This window comes from Harpia harpyja, chromosome 1 (genome assembly GCF_026419915.1).
Source record: "Harpia harpyja isolate bHarHar1 chromosome 1, bHarHar1 primary haplotype, whole genome shotgun sequence".
In the NCBI taxonomy this organism is placed as follows: Eukaryota; Metazoa; Chordata; class Aves; order Accipitriformes; family Accipitridae; genus Harpia; species Harpia harpyja.
The window spans coordinates 20,097,339-20,113,284 of NC_068940.1; the positions used below are offsets into that span (position 1 = coordinate 20,097,339).

The window sequence follows — 15,946 nt, forward strand, 5'->3', positions numbered from 1 at the left end:
ACACATTGCAAAATGTGAAGTCTGAATACAGTGACTGAAATAAAATAAAAACAGGCATTGCAAGTATCAACCGGGGAAAAAATTTTAATGGGGGATTAGTAGTGATGCTGGCATTTTTTTCAGGTAACCTCTGGAAATGTGAAAATACCTAATATTATATGAACCTGTCTTGTTTTATATTAATCATAAAACTGGCAAAGCACGAGGAAAAATGTTTCTAATCTAATAGCATAAGCAGTTCAGTGAAGAAAATAACTATTGTCTGTGGTTTCATTTGAGCCCTCTGAGGTTGCAATGTAACTTGGCACCATGCTATTTTTTTAAATATATATATATATAAATTTTATAAACATTGCTATAAGATCACTGGTGGTATACAAAAGCGGTTATATTAATGGAGAAAAAACACACCGCAAAAAGTGGCGGTGTTTTCAGTATTTATTATTACGACAAGCTAAGCAGATGAAGCTGATTACCTTCGACTTCAAAAACAGAGACCCATTCTGTCAGCGAAGGGAGGGCGACAGGCTTTAACAAAAAAAAGCTCTCCGTTTGCTGTACCCTCCCACCGCATTCACTTGCAAATCACTGTGCGCTTGGAAAAGCCTGCCCTTCCCTGCGCTCCAACCTTCCCAGGGTAAGTGCTGCGGCTCCATCCGCACCGCTTCTCGCTCCCGGCCTCGGAGGGAGGGAGAAGGAGGGAGGGGAGAAGGAGTGTGTGTGTGTGAGTGTGTGTCTGTGCATGTTGCCTGTGTGCGGTGGGAATGGTGTGTCTTTTTTTTTTTTTTTTTTTTTTTTTTTTTTTTTAATCAGGAGCTCTGAATGAAAGCCAGTCAGAGGGAGACCTCCCCCTTAGCTTTGGTTCCCGGCTGTCCAGAGTTAAGTGATGCTGGGAGAAAAAGCCCGAGTTAGATCCAAGTAGGATCAGTCTTAGAAAATAACAGGAGAAAACAAACAAAAAAAGGACTCTAACAGCTTGGGTTTCAGTTTGGTTGGGGTGGACACTACTTCACTTTCTCAGAAGCTGAATAAAAGGTAGGAGCCTTTCTTATTTCTATTTCCTTAAGCTCTTTGTAGTTGCTGGTGTTATCGTTGTTATTATTATTACTATAGCAGGAAGAGTATGGTGTTTAATGCAATGGATAGAATTGTTCTACTATATACAACTTTTCACATTTTATAAATATGCTTCCAGAGTAATGTGACGAGGGCTAGGAAATGACTGCTGTGTATTTTCTCCTCAGAGTAAACTGATATCATATTTATTCAAAATTGAAACACTAAGCATTTTATAATTTCTATTTTTATTTTCCTAGTAAGCAGGCTATCTTTTGAGCAGCAGTTTCCGTCTGTATTCAGTTCTTGCAAATTCAGTGGCGGGGGGGAACAATGCTACTCAAATCGAAAAAAGCACAATATTTCATAGTGTAACTGTTATGAACATAGCATGAAACATACACATATGTGCCCTCACTTTCTTTACACCAGTGCAAGTCTGTAACAGCTTTCACTGCTATTCTTTCTGCCCTGAACTGAATTTCAGAATAATTATACACACTCAGAGCAAATGCTTATGAAGAAAATCCCTGTGGAGGGGGATAGCAGGGTGAATACAGGCAATATTTCAAATATCTGTACAGAGCTATATACATGCAAATGGGGAAAATATTGCCAGGTTTGACATTTCAGTAAAGGGGGCGGTGGGGGAAGAAGGGAAAAGGTGGAGGGAGGAAAAATTTAGTCTGCAACTGTGTGAGCATTTATTGTCACTGCTGCAATAAAATCCATATTTGATGTGGTGTTAAATTAATGCAGCACAATGCAAGTCTAAATCCATGTTCCCAACTACTAACTATTGATGGCATTGTCAACTGTATTAGAAATTTGCAATAGGCTAATACTGTCCATGATAGTAGTTGCAGCTGGAAAAACCTAACAGTCCTTCAGCTTAAGAGAATGCATCTGCACGTGCAATCAGTGACAAATAGCAACCAGCATTTTAAAACTGACCTATCATTTCTGTTGCTTCCACACAAATGGAGCTGTTGCCTATAATCTTCATCTTTCATTTCAGTAAAAGCCTCTGTATTACCCCAACTGCACACCCATTGCTTTTAAGGTATTTTTTGAATTATACAACTTGTTGTGTATGCATGTGCATATGCATATAGGAGTGTGTGAGTGTGTGCACAGTGTGAGGAAGCAGGTTTGTAAAAAATTATGTGCTTTTTTTTTTTTTTAAGCTAGTAGGCTTTAAATTTACGTGGCGATATTACTGGAGGGGGAAAGCAGGGAGTGGGAGACTGGAACATACTTCTGAATCTCTAAATCTTTTTTAAATATGCCATTTACTAGCAATATCATGAGTCTGGTACCAGCATTTCTCAAGGTTTTCCAGTTACTCAAACTTTTATATTAATTGGTTACTTTTTGAATATAATAGTAGTCTGTGCTATTTTAGAGGATGAGATGAAAGAATGAACTTAGAGAACTGGGAAAAGCAAGTAGAAAAGACAAGCTATCTTTCTCAAGAGTTGAAAACCAGCTTTTTAGAGTCAATGTGGGCTTGCATCGAGAGGAATACTTCTTGGGTTATCAACTGGTAACCTAGTTTGTGCCTGAGGGAGTCTTCTCGTATTTTTATATGCTTTGTTAAATAAAAGTATGAATGAAGAGGTCATTTCTGTAGCAGTTTCTGTTAATTTTAGCTTAGCTTTCTGTCCATGCTTTCTTTGTATGGTGTCAAGATGATTTTGTACACTTAAATAGGAACTTTAATGTCTGAGGAGTGTTGATTATACTACAGATATTTAAACTTGAAACTGCTGATGATGATTTGATTTTTTGTTGCTTTGGGTAGCATTGGATAGCATATGTCTTGGTTGCTTGCTTTGCCAACAGTTTATATTTATAATGCTTTGTAACAGTTCATGGAAAAGAAAATAGCAAAATCTCTCTTAAAGGGACTGTGCCTAGGACCTTATATATTCTTAAATGATCTTGTTGGCTTTGCATTAGAGTAAATGAGTGTAGATCTACTAAAACTTTGTACTGGCGTGTTCTCAATAGACAAAGGATCCGTGAAGAAACTGATGAAATACTGGAATGTGCTCACAGTAGACACTGTGGTTACTGTTCTTTTCTGTGCCTAGCTGTAGCTGAAAAATGCATAAAAATAATGTTATATGTCAAAGCAAATTAGCTCATCATTAATTAAATGTAGAGAGATATTCATAAGGCACACATCTATACATGCACACCAGTATACAAATTTCAGCTAAGTAATGTAAGTTATTTTTTCCTTGTTAAATAATTAAGTGCAAAAAGCAGAAAAGGTTAATGTGAAAATAATATCTATCTATGATTCTGAGAAAGTAATTTCCTGATCTTAACGTGATTTCCCAAGGAAACAAGTGAATGAAATAGAGCCTGTCTCATCTGGATAATTCTGTGCAAGTGACTTAGTTTCTATGTCTGTTAACCATATTTACAGCCAGGTTGCAGGTCGAAGTAGTATAATGTTACACCTTATCACACCACTAGGTTGCAGCACTAGTGCAGGGGGTCAAATTAAGATTGAAATACAGTTGAATGGTAGCAATGGGGTGAAGTTTCTGACTTATCAAAATATTATTTTTAATTCATCCATTATTATCACTTGAAACCAAGTTTGTAAACACCAGGGCATCTTAATTGGACTTCACAATATGTCCCTGTTCATAGATTTGAAAAAATCTGCTGTACAGTTATTCTTTGATATTATGTGGTAGACAGAAATGGAAGGAAAACACTGATTATTTGGGTTTAAGTATATAAGGGTTTAAGAAACATTTTGTGAGTGCCTGAAGTGAACCACATAAATATATATTCTGTATTACCATTGTATTTGCTAGTGTTTTTTAATAACTCACTAATTGATGTATCATTTATTATAAAGGATGAAAATTGAAATTCAGAAATAAAACTTCTTTTCTTATAAGCAGTTTAAGTATGCCAAAGTAAAACATTATGAAGGGTGACTTCACTGCACGTAAGGATGCTATACCATAGCACATTTTCAATTGCTCTGAATTGTATGCAACTATCAATGAAAGGTCATGCGAACTCAAGGTACAGTTCACTGAAACCTTGGTTGACTATACAATGCACACGCTGTACGTCCTGCACCCTCAAATCTACTAATGCAAACACTTGCTTTTTGAAGAAAACATACTTCCTCTACTGTCCAACTTCTGGAAAAACTTGAAAGCAAGAAACAATGGTGAAACAATGGTATTCTGTCTTGAACCAAATGTTCCCCAAACTCTCTTCAGGCCAAGAGGAACTTCTATGTTGAATGTTGCTTGTTTTTCCCTCCCTGGATTTACAGCTTTTCAGCTTTGAGTCCTTGGCAACTTCCCTAACTTGCCTGTTTCTGTGGGTTAGCAGCTCTACAATAGAGCAATAGAAAATAATCTTCATCTCTGTGGACCTGAGTGTGTTACAGTTATCAGGCTGTATTACTACACACAGAAAAAAAATCAACTAGACCTGAGCACTGTTTTTTTCTTTGTTCTGTTTTCATCTGGTGGGAAGCCAGAACACCACCCAACCAAAGAGCTATTGAGCTGTATGTTCTGTTTAATGGCTTATCAGTCTAATTTTCAGTATGTGGTGGATCTGCCAAAAATCTGCCAGTTGAAGCTTTATACACATTTCTTTGTACATGCAGTCTTCCCAATTATTAAATGTCAAAACCAGTTACTTCAAGTGTGTGTATGTGTACAGTAGAGGCAAAACAGGGAAAACCTTTGTCTTGTACAGGGATTCATTTTAGCAAGCAGAATACTGTACAATTTCTCTCTAATTTATATCAGTGTTTTATTACTTCACTTTTTCTGTAAGCTCCCACTACTGTTTCTTACCTCTACTAACTTATATGAAATAGATAATGCTTATCACTTTTTTGATAAAGAAGCGTGTCCAGCAGGAGGCATAAAGCTCTAGCTGTATCTCAGAGGTACTCCTCAGCTTGTACTGTCACAGGGCATCTGATCTGCAATGTAAATTCAAGTCTGCTAGTTGGAAGTGTGTAGTACTATGTCTGTACCAACAGGCTGCATCAAGGGAATACAAAGACTTAGGAAGTTAACTGGATATAATGAAAAGCAACATGGCAGGTGTCCTTTTTAATATTGCTCCCACGTGCATATCATTCTTCACACAGTTGTTTGGGGTTTTTTATTTGTAACTTTATTATGGCATCTCTTAATTGTAACTCAAAGTGAACTTTGAATTGTATTTCAAACAGTAGGAAATTGTGTAAAGAAGAGAGCATGTGTATGTGTGTTTATGTAAAGGTAATGATTCAAAATATGAAATGAAAATAGATGTTTCCAGAATTCTGTTGCTCAAAAGCTAGAACCATGTTCTTCTGTGTTTAAAAAACAAAACAAAAAAAAACCACAAAAAAACCCAAACCTCTCCAAAATATTTTCTCATGAAGAACTGTATATTATGTGAGATATATATGTATGTATATGTAGGTTTATGATTTTACTGTTAATATTCCATCACCTGCCACTTTACAGATTGGATTTATTGTATTATCCTGTTCAGTACTTTGCATTACAGCATAAGGAACACACATATCATCACTTGGCCCAATCAGATCATGATCCTTAAAAATGAATGCAATCCTCATGAACTCTGCAATGCTATAATATCCAGATTTTTAAAACATAAAGAATACATACCAATGTAATTTACAGCACTATGAGCAAGGCTCAAAATGCAATGTCCAACAGGACTGTTAATATTTTTCCCCAAATTAACATAAAATAGAAATATGTATAACTGAACTGTTACTGTGTGCTTGTGTCTACCATACTTCAGTAGTTCACATATTTACACCTGTTTAATGAATAAAATTATTATCTTGTTAATTGCTATGCTATCCTAATAGTAAGCACAAATAAAACAGTGATATGCCTGTGTCTAGGATACTTAGATGCTGTGCGTTCTCTCATTGGTTCCTCTAAGTATCACAGGTGTATAGCTGATTTTTACTTCCGCTAGAATCAAGAGAGTTTTGAGTGTAGATTTTCTTGAATATGTTTCATAAGACAAAATACGTGGACAAAATCTTTGAGTTTTAAAATGAGGGTGAGAAAAGAGATAAGGACCCAAAGTATTTGTAATTATTTAGAGGTAATATTCAGGACAGAGGGAGGATGGTCATGTTTATCCTGCTTCTAAGATTTCTAAGAAAAATTATCCCGTAAATGTATAAATTCCTTTCCCTTACAAATAGTGACCTGCCATTTTCCTGATGCCTTTTCTATGGTGAGTGGGACTGGCACCATAAATGCATGTAATGTCCAAGATGCAAGACTCAGTCAGCATCAGTAATGTTGCTGTGGGTACAGTGCTGGCATCCTTGCCTCGGTCCCCTGTCCTGGGGTGATGGAATCTCCAGGGCCAAGGCTCCTGTAACCCTGCAAAGGTCTTTGTACTGGTACTGCTACCACAGATAAAGTCTCCTAAAAAGGGATCTGGACACCCTTTTAGAAGTAGGTGATGAAAGATGGGAAAAGAGACCCTTCCTCTCTCACGACATTGAGGTTTTCCTGACTCTGTCCATGTGGTTTAATAGGCATAACATAAAATTTTTTTCTTGATATGGTTATCTATCTTATAATGTTCTTTTAACAATACTGTCCCTCACTAGACCTTAAAATGCTGTCAGATTTGGCCTTGACAAGCACATGGGCTTCAATTATGAATTGGGATTGTAGTGTGTTTTATCTGCAAGTTCCTATTTTTTGAGGGAATGAGTGTCATCTTTTCTCCATATATCTTTCTACGCCTTTGGCAGAGAGAAAAAGGGGAGAAATGTGTACCTAACCTTCTTGTAGTCTTGACTGAAAACTGTCAATAGTATTACTATACTTAATTTGAAATTAAAAAATGGCTTCTTTCAATCCTCAGGTTGTTTTCTCTATTTTTTTTTTTAATACATCCCCTTATAATCATGTTTTCATGTTTCATTCTTTGTTAGAGAAATATCTGAGCCTAAATGTATCAGACAAGGTGTGAATCTAAAAGTTTCTATTTAGGTCCCTCTCTGGTTTATGGTACATAAGAAGATTCCATGAAGACCTATAGATCCATTTTACCTGTGTGTCACCAGAAAATTAGTTAAAAGCAGACTTAAATGTCATTGATTTCTCTACATCATGAAGATTCTAAGTAATACATTCACTAGAAGTGTACATGTGCTAATTAGATGAATAAGATTTAATTCTTAAAATAATGTGGGGTGGTTTTTTGTTTTTGTTTCTTTTTTAATGTTGAGGCTACTCAGAAGATGACCTGGATTTTCAGTAGCAGACTGTCAGTTGTTAGAAATAATTGCAAAATGAAACCCAAGAAAAATAGAGAGGAAAAAAAAAGCAGAATGTGTTTAAAACAAAAAATCCCAAAACATGATGAGCTGAAGCAGGAGAATGACAATATTTCAGCTCTTACTTTCTTTCCACCTGTAAGAAAAAAATTATGCAAATAACCTTTCACAAAAATTTCACATCATGCTATAGATCATCTTTTTGTATTAGTATAGATGTCTTCTAATTTTTTTTTTTATTTAGTAGGGAGAGGATTTTTACTTGTCAGTACTGTTGTATGTTATATTATTCTTTCTTTCATTATAATCTTGATCCTGCAAAGTATGCTATGTAGAGCTACTAGCCTGCCCTCATGACTTTCTGCTAAAATATCAAACCAAAACTAATTAATCATGCTAAATGACTCATGGGTCATCTAGCAGTGAATTATAGTTAAATACATAGGTTAAAACAAAAACCATCAGAATCTATAAAATCACTGCCATAGAATAAGGGGTGTTTCAGCAGAGATCAACAGCATTCAGCCATTTAATCAGCAGTCTTTAATCAAAATAGTCCTGTATTAAATGATAAGTAATAGTGTAGACCTCAATTTATGAATGAATTGTTGGGGTATACCCAGTCATTTTACAGCTGTATGAAAAAATTTGCTCATTTCTATGGTTAGGGAAGCAAGACATTTCATTACAACATGAAAGATAGTTTAAGATCTGCTTAAGCATAACACTTCCAAGTTCCCTAAATATGCTACTGCTTCCCACTTTCCAAGGCCAGGTTTTAAATAGTATTTTTGCCTCCTACTTCTGTTTCCCTGTAGGATAGTTTCCACATGCTTTTGGCAGAAATCTGTAGTGTCCATAAAAGAGTAGGACATAAAACACTATCGTGAGTACAATCTTAGGGAAGTGTGATTTTTCTCCCTCTGTTGGACAAAGTTTTTTTCTGTCATTAACGTGCTGAAATATGTTCTTTCCCTTGAGTAAGAGCATGGTACTCATGGTCAAGATATCACTGAAGCTGACATCTTGATTAAAGTGGATGAACCAAGCCCCGGGCGTATTAGGTACATTTGGTTCTCTCCATGACTTAATACTTGGGGGCATTCTATTGACAGTTTGTGATTAACAACTTAAAAGCATATGCGTTATGTTATTAGATCTACTTTTTTCTGGTAGTTACATCTGAATGGCAGATGTACAGATACGGATAGACGGATTTTTATCTGTAACATTATTCTTTTATAAAATATACACTTTTTTCCTTGCTTATACAATTCCTTCAAAATTCTCTTAAGTGGTTTCAAATGAAGTAGTACCCTGATTCGACCAATTAATTTGAGAAGATCTTTCTTAAGGTGGAAATGTATTACTTTTTTATTTATTTATATTATTTAGACAGTCTTTAATCATTCTAATGATCAGAAGAAACTGATCTCTGTTCTACAATTTAAGTATGTGTGTGGAATATATGTACAGAATGGAAAATTAAGACAAAATCATACATTTCTTCTTCTTTTTATCCTTGACTAGCAAGGCATCTGAACCCACTTTGAAACACACGTGCTGTTTCTGAATATATCCTAATTGTGCCTTCGTTTCCTCTAGCTTTTTATTTGAGGTCAGAATAATGAGAATTGGAAAAGAAAGATGAACTAAGACATAGTGTATTATAATAATAATCCCATTAAAGTTTTGACGAGCATAAATCTTCAAGAGAATTTAGGAATCTATAATGTGAATAAGAAAGGTCACTGGGCTTGAGCTATTCTAAATTCAGTACCTAAAAGTTTGTGACAAAGAAGGAGAAATCAATTATTTGAGTTCTGAAATGCAAAGTTTTTTAAAAAGTAACACTATAATTCCAATTCCTTACATTCAGGGGTTTAAATTGTACTTGTTATGCTAGTGTTTTAGAACAAAACTTACAAATAGCCATCTACAAATGAGTGTTTTCAGCTTTCATTTCAAACACCACCCACTTAGCTGGAGTTAAACACAAATGGTAAAGCTGAAAAGCTACTACTGGAAGGTAGTTCAGCCTTCTAAATTACAGGACGAAAAAACCTGTGTTAACACAGCAGCGATTTCTTGCTAAATTTTGGTTATGTACATTCAAGAGAGGAAATACCCACCTTTTCCTTCCTCCATGACTACAGCCATCAAGATCCAACCACTAAGTGCTTATGCACATAGGGTTGCAGGTGTTTTGCCACTTGGACCGCCTGTGAAAGTCAGGTCTGATGGGATAAAAGCAGGCTAGGTGGATCAGTCCCACAACTGCCAGTTAAATGATTCCAGTTCAATCTCTGGAAAAGCACCCAGACAGTCTTGTCCTCCAGGTCTACACGACTATGGGGTCATTTTAGTGATGTGACTGATGTGACAGTCGTTGTTACTCTTGGTATGCTGATTGGAGTCCATTTTGTTATCATGATAGTGGATTAAAACTGGACTACTTGTTATCAGGACAACATGAAAAAAATGTGGTGTCATAATGGCATGATGACTGAAAAAAAAGACTATTTTAAAGAATTAAATTCAATTCTATTTAAGTAAACAGACTTAATCTCAATGATTCTCATGTGTAATCAAGCACTGACTTCTCAAGGGTAATCCATTAGTGCTTTAAAATATATGAGCTAAAATGAAGTAATATACAGAAAAAATATTTTGAAGGTAGCTTACTACGTTTCTGTACAATCAGAAATACTGGCAATGAGGATCAGGATAATACTGACACAAAAATAACTCTTTTATGTCTTCTCTCTTTAAAGGAAACACAGTGACTTAAAGAAATTTGCTGGTGAATTAGTAGTTTTATGTTTGGAGATGTTTGGTTTCTTTTGGCTGAAGGCTGTGAACACTTTTTAATGGTTGTTTTGTTGGATTTTTTTAATAGATATATGAAATGTACTACATGAAATAATTACCAGTGAAATACTTGTGATTTGAAATTTTTTGTCTCCCCAAGGCTTTGGGGTTTTGTTTTGGTTTTATGCAGTTAGTGCACTCTGACCTGTACCTACCATATAATACTATTCTTTGTGAAGGATGAGGTTTTGCTGTGGGAATAGAAAAGCATTAATCTGACAATGAGATATCCCATAAGCTAGAAATATAGTTTCTTCAGTATTTCTCACATTATATACCACACAACTTTTTAAAAAGTTCACTGAATTTGAGATCAACTTTTTTTTAAATTGCAATTGGGAGGGAAAATTGAGTGGAGTAAAAGAATAATTCTTAATGTGTAAGTTGTTGAACTTTGATAAATTTTCCTCTAGGGGAGACTATAAATTGATGATGGGTTTGGAGTAATTTTTTCTTGTGTCTGTTTAGTTTTTAATCATACATTTGCATATGTTCTTACTTACGTGTCCTAAAAAGGAAATATATCATTCTAAATGTTCACTGCTTGTTCTTTGCCATTTGTAGGAAACTTAAGCTTTAGTAAAATTTTTTTTTTTCTCCATATTCACTAACTCTATGGTAAGTCTCTGCATTTCAGCAGTTTGTCGAAGTAAGCAGTATGACGTTCATAACTTGCTAACCAAATAGAAAGTCAAATGTTGATGACATTTCTTGTGCAATTCCCTGCAAAGTTTGTTCATTTTTTTCAGACGGGAACCTTAGGAATGCAGATATTTTTAATCTTGTGGTGCCATCTTGTGGCAAGAGGATAATTATATGAAACCAGGAGGTACTCTTTTCTAGCCCACAGTTTCTATGCCTACCAGCAAAATAGCTTGCTTTGGTGATAGAGATGTATGTATGAATTTTGATAGTGACTGTAAAATAACAAACTGGGTCATGCACAGGACAAAGTTCTCTTTGGTTGCTTCTTTTTTTTGATCTTTTCAAATGCATTACTATAAATATTGATTTGAGAAATCTCACAAAAATTTGCTATAATTACCACATAGAAATAGATTTTTAGTCTGTAATGCATTAGATCTCTGTAGAATACTTAAATACTTAACTAGTTCAAGGAAATTGTCAATATATTTTTATTGTATTAGTGCATTAGATCTCTGTAGAATACTTTAATACTTAGCTAGCTCAAGGCAATATTCACTTCAGCATCCTGTAATGTTTAACAGAAAGCCAAGGTCTGTGCTAACATTCTTGTTTTTCATTTTATTTTCTGGTTTTGGCTTGGGAAAATTCATACCAGCCTGCATCCAAAAAAGCAATAACAGCACAGGAATGCTGTTTATTTTCCTGATATTTTCATTGGGATTCAGCAAGATGAGTGGTTTTGGTTCTGTGCTAAATGAATGCTAGTTTAATACCTGTTTTTTTGAAGATAATGCTTGTAGATGTCTGCAATCAGTGCAGATCACATTTTCGCTCAATTTCCTAAGGAGTTTTCTATGTGATAGTCCATCTTTGCTTACTTATTTTTGTCTGACTTCCACTCACGCTGAAAGTTTCTAGATGCAAAAATATTACTCCCTGTCAATAGCTGGAAAGAAAATCAAGATGTCAGTCCTGCTTTTACTTAAGCAATAGTTCTCATGTTTTCCAAAGTAAGGATGATTTTCTTTTTCTTTTTTTTGAAAGACATTTATTATAGTCTGGTCCAAATAACATCCAAAAATCTTGTAGTCATTGAATATCAATTGCAAATTATAACTTTGTGAGTTGTTGTTATAATACCCTTTTTTCAGACAAGGGATATGAAAGCATATAAAGATTAAAAGTGCTTGTACCTAGGCACTGGAAAACAGACTGAAATTTTTAATTTCAGTCCAGTACTATAGCCACAAAAGAAAAAAAAATTACAGTATTTTTTATAGTGTATCCTCCCAGCTGAAGGAAGAAATACTATCGATCAAAATGAGTACCAAATGAGAGTACTGTTTAAGATCTCATCTTTGAAATGGAAGTAGTATTCCAATTGGATATTCTTGCAATGTCAGATACTTCTGTCACTTTCTGTGCACATGGCCAATACTGCCTCGTGTATTATATGCTTTCTAAACTTATACAGAAAATAAAAATATGATGTGGATGTTAATACAAGATATGTTTTCCAGCAATTATATGGCATATATTAAAATATTAGTCACTAGAATGTGATTTTTTAATAAGCAATCACTAGCTGAGGTATAGTTGTATGCTGTGCCAGCTTATGACTGATTAATCAGTCAACAGCTGAAGCATTGCTTTTGGATGGTTAGACATTGTGTGATTTCTCTGATTAGGGTTAGCTAGACAGAAAACTCTGTTGCCTATCAGCAGGAATTGAGAGAAGAATCATAGCATTAATGTAATAAGATATAGAATTTCAACAGTCTTGTACATGTATGCGATAATGTGTTTGTTAGAATTTTTCCTCCTGATCCAGTAAAATTCTCTTGACAATTAACACACTTGAATGCTTCCCTCTTTTTCTGTATCTTTTGGTGCCTTCTATAGTATAATTTGGCTACAAGATGAAAGCGGTAGGTGAATTAACAAAAGAAAGAATTGCAATTGCACATTCCAGTGAATTCACATGGTGTGAATTCCCTTACAAGGAAGACAAACCTAAATAAGTGTCACAGTCTTTTTGATAGAAAGGTGTGAAACTTAAGGCATGCATCTAAATAATATTTGTATAAAGTTATGATATTATGATATGTATAATATGCTAATAATAATAAAATTGAAACCCAAAATATAATTTTTACCTTTTGCAGTCCATATAAAATCAGTTTCTATATCATTATATGATTTGCTTCATAGGCCTAATAGAGGCATTTTCTATAACTACAATTTCTAGGCCTGGTAGAGTTTACATTTCTTACATTGAAAAATACAGTCAGTATTTAGTCATTAAACAGTATTTTCTGTCATTTCAAGGTAACCTGTGAATGGTCTGTAAAAATGAAATCTTAAAAAGCTTTCTAGAAAGTTATTTACCAAAACTGCATCTTCTTAACATCTTTTTCTGGATGAATACACATTTGTGTATGCATGGCACTGTAATTTTCATGTGGTTACATTTAATGCAAACTGAGTACAGAATATTTTGAAGAACATTCAAGAGGGGAAAAGTAGAATTCTATTTTATATATATATATAAGTTCTTTTTAATTTGATTTATGGGTTGTTTTAAATGTATTTACTTATAAAAGCTGCAGGTAAGGCAGGCAGCACGCTTCACCTGCAACATGGGATGAGACAGGCAACAAATCAAGCACAGATACAGAAAGGTGATGGAGCATGTTATAAGTTACCAAAGAGAGAGTCTCCAATGAGAAGCAGTTGTGTTTATGCAGTGCAAAAAGCAGAAATGTAAGTGTGATAAGTCAATGGATATTGTGGAGGAACAGACAGAGAGTTTCTTGGATTGATTGATATGCATACCTGAAGCACTTCAGGAAATTATGTGAATGCTTATTTGAACAGAAGAGTTTTGAAATTTGGAGAGAAAGTGTTGTAAAGGTTGCATCTCTTAATTCACATAAGAATGTACAGCAATAGCCTTCAAAAACTGAAGTAAGAGGCCATATGCAAAAGAAGCAGGACGTTCAATGATAGAAGAAATAATGGTTTGGCCAAGGATTTGGGTAGAAATAAGGTTGACATGAGGTTAAGAGAATTTACAGACAATGCTATGTGGATGAGGGATGTAAAATAAACTTAAGGGATAAAAAGAGAACATAGATAGTTAGGAATGTGTCTTAGATTAAATAATCCAAAGTATCAATGTCTCCACTGAAGTTAGAGAGGAAAGAGGAAACATGGTCAATTATAGTGATTATTCTTATTTCTGGAGCTTGTGGAGGTGAAAAGAAAACAAAAGTTCATGATTTTGTGATTATAGTCAGGAATGCCTGGAAATCCATATAATACCGTTTCAGAATATGTTTTTGAAAGAAGTGGAATTCCTAGAATTTCTTCTTCTCAGTTGTCAAATCCCTTGTATGCCCTCTGCAAATTACACCTGTTGAATAGTAGATTTTTCTCTTTCAATCCCAGTGTGCTTAATTTAGCTAGAATTTTAGGTAGGTAAGTAAATATATTATTTATGTTGGAAACTGTTAGTTCCTGTACATAAAGGGGAGACTGAAAAGTGTCCATCACAGAACTTGTCTGGATGATCAAAAGGAAAAAATGATTTTTAAAACTGTTTCTGGGGTTAGTCCATCAGAAAAGATTGATTGCCTATCTGTGGAACTTGTATATTTAGTGTGTTCTCCTGACTGTCAAAATTATTTATGTCTAGTGTGACTACCAGCTAGTCTAAGCAACATGCACCTAGGCTGTGGCAGTGAAAGAAGAAAATTCATCCTGCTGTACAGCTGCAGTAATATATAACTGACATGTTTCAGGGCCTGAATGCCTAGAGATATTGTAAACAAGATATAAAGGTCACAAAAGCACAGGATCCCAACAACTATGTGTGCTGTTCTTACATACAAGACATAGGTGTACGGTCTTTTCAGATATCTGCAGAAAGAGTCTGAATGAGTTTGTTGCTATGACTTTGTCCTTCGGAGATTACAGTATTTAGGGCAAACTAGGAAGTGTTATTCAGATCGAAAAGAGAGACTGCTAAAATAAGAGTAGTGGCACTGATACTTCAGGTTATGTACTTTTTGGCAGTAGATTGAAAGATCTTTCCTTTGCCAAAGTAAGCTTGGTTGTTTTCTCATGAAGATGAACAGAGAGGCTTATGTACCCGCTAGCTGCAAATGAAGCACTTTTTTCCTTCCCTACCTTTTACAATGTAGAAATAATGTAAACTGTCTTTGAGGTATGAATATACAAATAGAAAAAAACTAAAATTATGTTTTATTGGACTGATGTAATGGAGTCTACCTGCTTCAGAAATAAAACTGTATTTTCCTGCAACGGATTTATATCCATCTCCTTTGATGCAGAGCAAACTGAAACACTGACATAGAGATAGCTGTCACTTTTGAGTATTCTAAAGACAATTCAGGAAATGAAAGACAAAAGAAATTGTAGTTCCTTAAAAATGGGAGCAAAAAGTCCTGCCTTAATAAATTTTAAAACATTTCTTTTTTCCCTGATTTAATAATAATTTGGCAATAGCCTCACAATGTCTTTTGCAGGAAATAAAAGTTTTCAGAGAAACTAAAACCTTGTGTCTCTAGAACCATCTCTCTCCAGCAGCATTGAATCAAGTTCTCCTCAGCCAAAGGAAAAAAATAATCTCCAGATATTCCGGTAGTCTTATGGTAGTTTTAGACCAGGCTACAGCTCTTTTCTAGCTCCTCAGTCTGTGACAGCTGGTTTACATGAGAAAGGAAAGGTAACAATGATCAGCTCTCCTGCTTTCTCTTTGTTAGTCCACATTGCTAGCCACAAGAACTCTACAGTTTTTGCACTTCGAAAAGATACTAGAGTCTTTCTTGCACCTCATTTAAAAAAAATAATCCTGAAGGAGGGTAAATAAGAGTTAATTTATACTGCCTCTTTCTGTGTGTTTAGGTACTTTCTCTGAAAGGCATTTTAGTTAACAACAGCAGTCAGGTGCTCTTCTCAATTAGGCCATGCTTGAAATATTGTGTACTTGTTCACGCGTAAGAGACATGCATTTGAAGA

At 34.9% G+C, this 15,946-nt stretch overlaps 1 protein-coding gene across 4 annotated transcripts in view; it reads left to right on the forward strand.

Moving 5' to 3' along the window:
- Positions 1–526: 526 nt before the first annotated feature.
- Positions 527–15,946, forward strand: part of CDH10 (cadherin 10) — a 104,630-nt gene continuing 89,210 nt past the window's right edge. For 2 of the 4 annotated variants that reach the window (XM_052781037.1, XM_052781036.1), the window contains exon 1: positions 810–1,035. The gene's annotated coding sequence lies outside the window, so the exon portion shown is untranslated. Of the gene's footprint in view, positions 638–809; positions 1,036–2,083; positions 2,120–15,946 lie in introns of those variants that run through there. The other 2 variants (XM_052781042.1, XM_052781052.1) reach the window with 2 other exon arrangements.